Raw genomic sequence first — 7077 nt, 5'->3', positions numbered from 1 at the left:
GGTATCCAACCCTGCAAGCAACAGGCTACTCCTCTCACCACCTTTCCGGAGGTATCCAACCCTACAATTCGCAGGTTAGTCATCTCTCCACCTCCTCCAGAGGTATCCACCCTGCAACCCTCTGACTACTGCATCTCTTCATTGCGTTACAGCATTGCCTATTCCACTGTTAAGAACTGTAATTATATTACTCTATTACTGCCTTACCAGTTTTGCATCTTGAAATGGTATTACCTGTGTTTCTAATAAACCACTTCATTCACTTACCTTCTCTCCGTGGTCTTACCTAGGGAACCCTGACAGTATGATCTGGTCCTAAAACCAAGCCTGCTGCTGCATGCTTTCTTCCCTTGTGTAGAGGATTCCCAGGGTATTGGCTTACTCCGTATCCAACATTCTAAAGACCTAGGATACTATTTCCTCCGAAAATCCCGTTCCAGATGCTTCAAGTGGACCTGCTTTGGATCACTGTGTGTCTCACTGTGTGCAAATATTCCTATTTTCCACTATGGCGATTTTATGAGCAAGGTGGCCACACTTGGGGAGGAGATGCCGTCTGTACTGGCTGAAGGAGGAGCTGCGTGGAGTGTAGGTGTTTCTACTGAATTACGCAGGGGGGACACCAAAGCCCTTTACTTTGCAGAAATGAGATAGAGGACGGGCACACCGTTTTGTTGCCACTCCAAAAGGACCTCAGTTTATCACGAACTCAAAGCTGGAGATTGTTGAGTCTTGTCCTATACTTTAAATGGGAACTATTTTGTGCTTTCACGTTGCACTTCGGCAGAGATGTGCTATTCTAGGCATACTTCCAGCAGTGCAATAAAAAGTTTCATACACACCAAATTTCCATGTTTACCAAGACAATCAAATTCACTGTTATTACTAATGTAAGCTATAATAAAGCTAACCCAAGCAGTATTTTGGGTGAAAAGTAGAAAGTTTAAGTAATTACAAAGCATAGAACTAATCTTGTAGGAGGATGCGACCTTTACACTTCTGCATAGTGCGTAGTTTCAGAATGTTGTGCCTCTTTGCCAAGGGGTCCATCAAGTGAAAACTAGGTGTGCACCCTGCCGAGTGCTGGACGGACAATTCATGTGCACAGCTAAAGCTGTTTTTTTTTGTTTTTTTTGCTCCTTTGTATTATTGTTATCTTTTATTTATAGGGTGACAGAAAGTATCATAGCACCACACAGAGCATGTTGTAGAGACAGGCCAGGCAGTCTGTATTTTTAATTGCGTGGGTTTCCTCCAGGTGCTCCGGTTTCCTCCCATACGCCAAAGACATACTGGTAGGTTAATTGGGTGCTATAAAAATTGGCCCTAGTCTGTGTGTGCTAGGGAATTTAGACTGTAAGCTCCAGTGGGTAAGGGACTGATGTGAATGAGTTCTCTGTACAGCGCTGCGGAATCGGTGGCGCTATATAAATAACTGATTATGATGATACACTGAAGATCATTTTTAATGTACTATTAAATCATAAAATGTGACTCAACGATACCAGATGCACACTTAGCATTACAAAACATTGCATGGTACAACTTATGTCAAACATGTAAACTTATTTGCAATAAAAAGAGAGGATTATGTGCTGTCTGTACCCATCACATTACAAGCGGAGAGTGAAATATCTCTGTATAAACAGGAATTGTACATTGTTTAAAACATGATACTACACCGCTGCTGTGTACCTATATAAAAACATAAAAAGCAAAATGTTATTTTGTCATTTACTCAGTAACTCTTGCGGACAGCATCTGCTGTAACAGATACACTCACATCAAAGTAGACTTTGATAATCTTATTCGCAATCCAGGTAATCTTCATCTTATACTGTGAATCTGTTTGATGCTTGGCAGCCGGATCACTATTATTGTAAACAAGTGGAGAGACAGCTGGCGCATTCTTCAGCCATTATAGTGATCACATCAAGGGAGCCTATTTTTAAAATAATACGAGAGGTCTGTTAAGTTGTTTTGGGAAGGCAGAGGGGTTAGGCCGACTAAAATACAGCAACAAGTAGAGCGGCTTCACCCAGACATGTAAGTTGCCTGTGAATGTGGTTGACGTGGTGAAGCTGTCATCGCTATGTTAATCTGACTTGCAACTCTGATATTGGGCTTTTCACCTCTACTATAGAGTATGTTAAATGTTTCTCATCGCACAACGTGCTAAGTGCTGTATTGGTCATGAAGAAATAATCAGATTGTAGGTGGTGATCATCATCATCACCACCATTTATTTATATAGCGCCACTGATTCCGCAGCGCTGTACAGAGAACTCGCTCACATCAGTCCCTGCCCCATTAGAGCTTACAGTTTAAATTCCCTAACATACACACACAGACAGACAGACTAGGGTCTATTTTGATTGCAGCCAATTAACCTACCAGTATGTTTTTGGAGTGGTGATACCATTAAATGGGAAGTGTACAATTTTATTTACCTCTGAAATACTTCATGCATGGTATTTTAAAGGGGATTTCCACTTTCAGACTTATGGGCTTGAGTATGTGCTCCTGCAACCTTTACTTGTGCATTGCTGGAATATTGCTTGCTTCTGGCTAAGCTTTTTAGACATATACAGGTCAATAAATGTAAGTTTATTATTATTTATTATTGGTTACTTATACACCATCATATTACACAGCACTGTATAGAGAATCATCATTCACATCAGTCCCTGCCCCATTGGCGCTTACAGTCTAAGGCTGGGTACACACTACAATGTTTTCAGCCAATCGGTTGGCCCAATATCACATTAGTGAACGATTATCATTCCAAAGGCCATCTTATCATTGAATGAGATTTTTAAACTGAACAAAAAATCTCGTTCAACGATGGAACGTTGTACTAATTCTGCAGTGTGCACGCACTCACGACTGCAGTGTCCATAGATCTCTATGGGGTGTGCAGAGTCAGGATCCTTTCAGCCCATGGTTTTGACAGATGAAGAGCACAGATCGGACGTTAAGTCGTGTAAAACTTCAATAGTGTGTACACAGGAATCGGCATGCTAATCAGGACTTTTTTTTTTTTTTTAAGTTACTGGTAAAGTTGCTAAAATAAAAATATTGCATCGTTAGAATTTTCCTGTAATGTGTACCCAGCCTAACTTCCCTACCACATAAACATATACATACATTAAGGCTGGGTACAATTATTGTGCAGATCACACAATAAAGGACTGTTTGGTCAGATATGACAAGAGTGTGTAACGCTCCCATGATCATGTTTTATCATACCTGTAAAAGGGTACGTAAAAACGTGCTATTTCTTGAGCAACCGTTATTGATCTCGGTTATCAATGAGGGTTCAATTGTGAGGTAAATATGTTAATTACCATTTAATACTTATCTAAACATATATTACCACTCGCAAATGGTAGGTTCTAGTTTAAACCCAACTCGGTTTCAATTTCTGCTCAATTTACTCTGATATTCACAGTATAATACAGGGAATAATGATAATCATATCAAGAAAGATTTTCCACAAAGTCTCTTTTAAGATAATATGTATTCTTATTAACCATAAGTACTTTCAGTGACAGTCTCTACGCATATAATAACACAGTGTAGAATGCATAATATATATTACATCAAATACAATACATTGCCTACTTCAACTGTTTCATCAATGAGTAAATGTGTCTTATTTTATTATCTTACTAAGATAGTAACATGGTAGTACTATATGTGTATATGTATGTATGATTATGTGAGTGTGGAAATACAAAGGTAGAAAAAGACAAACCAGTAACACTGCCTGCATATACCATCCACTCCTAATTGCCCCTGTTATGCCACTTTAGATATGTGGATTTAGTACACAGTAGTTTACTTTTGCAGTAATAATAAACTCCAAAAGTGACAATACAGTACTTACAAGTCCACCGCAAGCATCTCTTTATCTAGCGGTCATTACACATTGTCCACATTACACCTATTTCACATGAAAACTTTTGCCATTACAACATAGATATTATTTAGCTCACATAAAAGCTTTTTTTGTCCAATCATGGAGATTATATAACTATCATCCCATGAACTCAACTTCTCCAGAACTAAACTGCATTACTTCAGTCTAGCCATCTATAAACCAAAAACACACATTGTACACAGTCTTTACAAGTACCATGTCATTTACCATGTAACCAAGTATCACATAAACTATCTTTTGCTAGTAACAATTTCCAATCATTTAACAATCCTATTTCACCTATCATTTTACTTTCTAAGTACATTTCCAATCCAACACTTCTTAAGCAACCATTTACTAAGCATTCAAGTCACTAACAATATCACATACAATACAAACTAAGACAACACCATTGCCTAGGTTTTTCATGTTAAATGATATATATTAAATATATTTAACCACTTTACAGCCTCCTCATGATCAAATAGAACCACAGCCCAGAATGGCTTTTGAAAGGGGGAATTCATTTAGCCGCGAAGTGTCTTGCAACCACTCCGGAGACACTTACAGGACTATTTGATCTTAAGGGATGTTAATTACAAAAGGCCTGTGCAGGTCATATTTATAAACCAGAAATATCGGTTTGCTAAATCTAATGAAGAGGGTGAGATCTCTAGCAAAACACATTGCATCTGTTGATTTGGACTAAATCAGTGATGGAACGATGTCGGACAAATGTGGAAGTGTGAACGCACTCACGACCAGCAGCCTAGGCAGATATCTATGGTGTGTGCAGAGTCTTTTCAGCAGATGGTTATGAGAGATGAAGATCACAGATCTGAAGGTACATCGTGTAGCTATGCACACATGAATCTACATGCTCATCAGGACTTTTAGTCGTTGGTAAAATTGTTACAGAAATCGCATCTGCAGTAATTTTCAATAGTGTGTACCCAGCTTTAGATCAGTTTTGATCAGCAGAAAATGAACCTGCCAGTTTGCTTTTGGAGTGTGGGAGAAAACCAGAGTACCCGGAGAAAACCTATACACACAGACTAGGCCCCGGTTCAGTATGTTATTGTATGTAACGTTTCTATAATAAATGTTAACAGACAACCAGTGAAGGTTACATCATGAAATACCACCTCTACCATACAGCAAGACCGACAAATTTGGGCCCCAACTTCAGTGCCCCACATTTGCTTATAGCTCCTTACACCAAGTGGAACTCTTCACCCAGTGAGGACTTCTGTTCCTGGCCAGTACACATGCTGGTTATTCTTTTTTAATGTGTATGTAGATAATATGATTGTATATTCTTTAATAAATACTACATTGAGCCTCAGGACTCTCGTTTTTATTTGAGATTTCCAATGCAGAAGCCCCCTTGTGCCTTCATATTGTGCAAACAGTGTTCAGTTTTGAATGCTATTTTTAATGGTTGCACAGCCAGGGACCAAACATCGATACATCCGATGGCTGTTATTGATAGCCACGGTTGGAAGATGGGGTCAGGAGCACTATTACCATGAGGGTGTTTAAGAATGTCAATCTGCCACATGGCACCTCCAGATGTGATGTTTGTCAGCATGAATGTGCCTGAAGGGGTTAAGTAGTCATTGTTCAGGATTGTTGAGGAGGGTAAAAATATACAGCAGCATATAGCTTAGATGGTAAAAACGTTCTATAGAATACCAGGAATCACTGTTACACAGAAATGGGATACAAAACCCGATTGTACTATATCAACACATAGCATTCAGGGATACACACCTTATCATTCCTATATTATTAAGCAACTTTACAATTTAATCAGTAATAAACAGAGGGCACGATCTAAGGTTACACAGAGTCCCAGGCTTTAAACAGTCACTTTAAGATCAATAAGGAACTTAAGTACCAATAGAAAATGCAAAATATTTTTTGATATAAACACGTGTATTTTAGGGAATGAACATCCCAGTCTTCATAAATTTAAAATCAATGACCCGAAAGTGATACTATATACCACTACTTGTGGGGGATACCTGTGTCGCTCCTAAGCAGATGCAGCCATCAAGTCTAATAGTTTGCAGCTTAACAGTGAGCTGCAAATGTAGCTATCTGTTAACATAATTGGAGAGTCAGTTAGCAGCCAAGCTGCATCTAGATGTAGATATCCACAGAACATTCCAGGCACTTGCTATGCTGCTGGATTCGGCCCAACAGTATGAAAGCTAGTGAACATTTTAAAATTCCATATAGAAGAATGTCTGCATCTAATAGTAATATCAACCTTATGCATTTCATTACACTTCAGAGGGAAATAAAATACAAGGACATAATTTATTTTTCCCTTGTGGAGTATGGTGACCTTACTACTCTGCTAAAAACAATAATTGTGGGGTTTACTTTCAGGCAAGCACTTAGGGTGGGCTTTCCAGTTGCCCAGAAACCCTCCCTGCAAGTCTGAAAAAGTGGTGCTTCAGATCCCAGGCTGGGGAATATTTCCTGGTGATTGGTCCCCCTCCCCCAGAACCAGCCACCATACAGCAGGTGACCTATCTTCCACTGCTATGTGCACCTGCCTATCTCTCCTCCTGTGCTGACAGCATCTGTGTAGATTACAGCGGCGCCGCAAGGAAGAAGGTAAAGTGTCATGGAAAGAGGTTTTCAATGTAAGTGTAAGAGTGGTGGGAGAGTGGTAAGAGGCTTTTATTAATGCAGTGTGGGTGGGGTGTGAGGTATTTGTTCAAGGATGGAATGAAGATGGAGCTAATCATTTCATGGTGGTGGGAGCTCTTATTTTTTTGCTTGGGGCAATATATTTAATGGTGTGGAATATTTAATTTAACACTGTAATTATAGTGGGGACTATTAATATAAAGTGGGGATTATGGGGGGATATTCAATTAGCTGCAGAGTGCCTCCATAACAGTCGTGAAGGCACTCCGCTGCAATGTAATATCGCAGATTTCTCCTCGCACCCCAATGTTGTGGTGCCGTAGTACCTGAAAATGTGCGCAGTCACTATGCTCCACCGAACATCTGGGTCAATTGAATGTCCCTCCTATTATTTTAAATCTGGGGTGTTTTGGGGGCTTTTAACTGAACATGGGTCGGAGGTTGGAGAGAATGAAGAATGTGAATATTAATTATGTAAATGCTGAGCTGTT

This window comes from Mixophyes fleayi, chromosome 7, assembly GCF_038048845.1.
Source record: "Mixophyes fleayi isolate aMixFle1 chromosome 7, aMixFle1.hap1, whole genome shotgun sequence".
NCBI lineage: Eukaryota > Metazoa > Chordata > Amphibia > Anura > Limnodynastidae > Mixophyes > Mixophyes fleayi.
Note: the sequence above shows the minus strand (reverse complement) of the source record.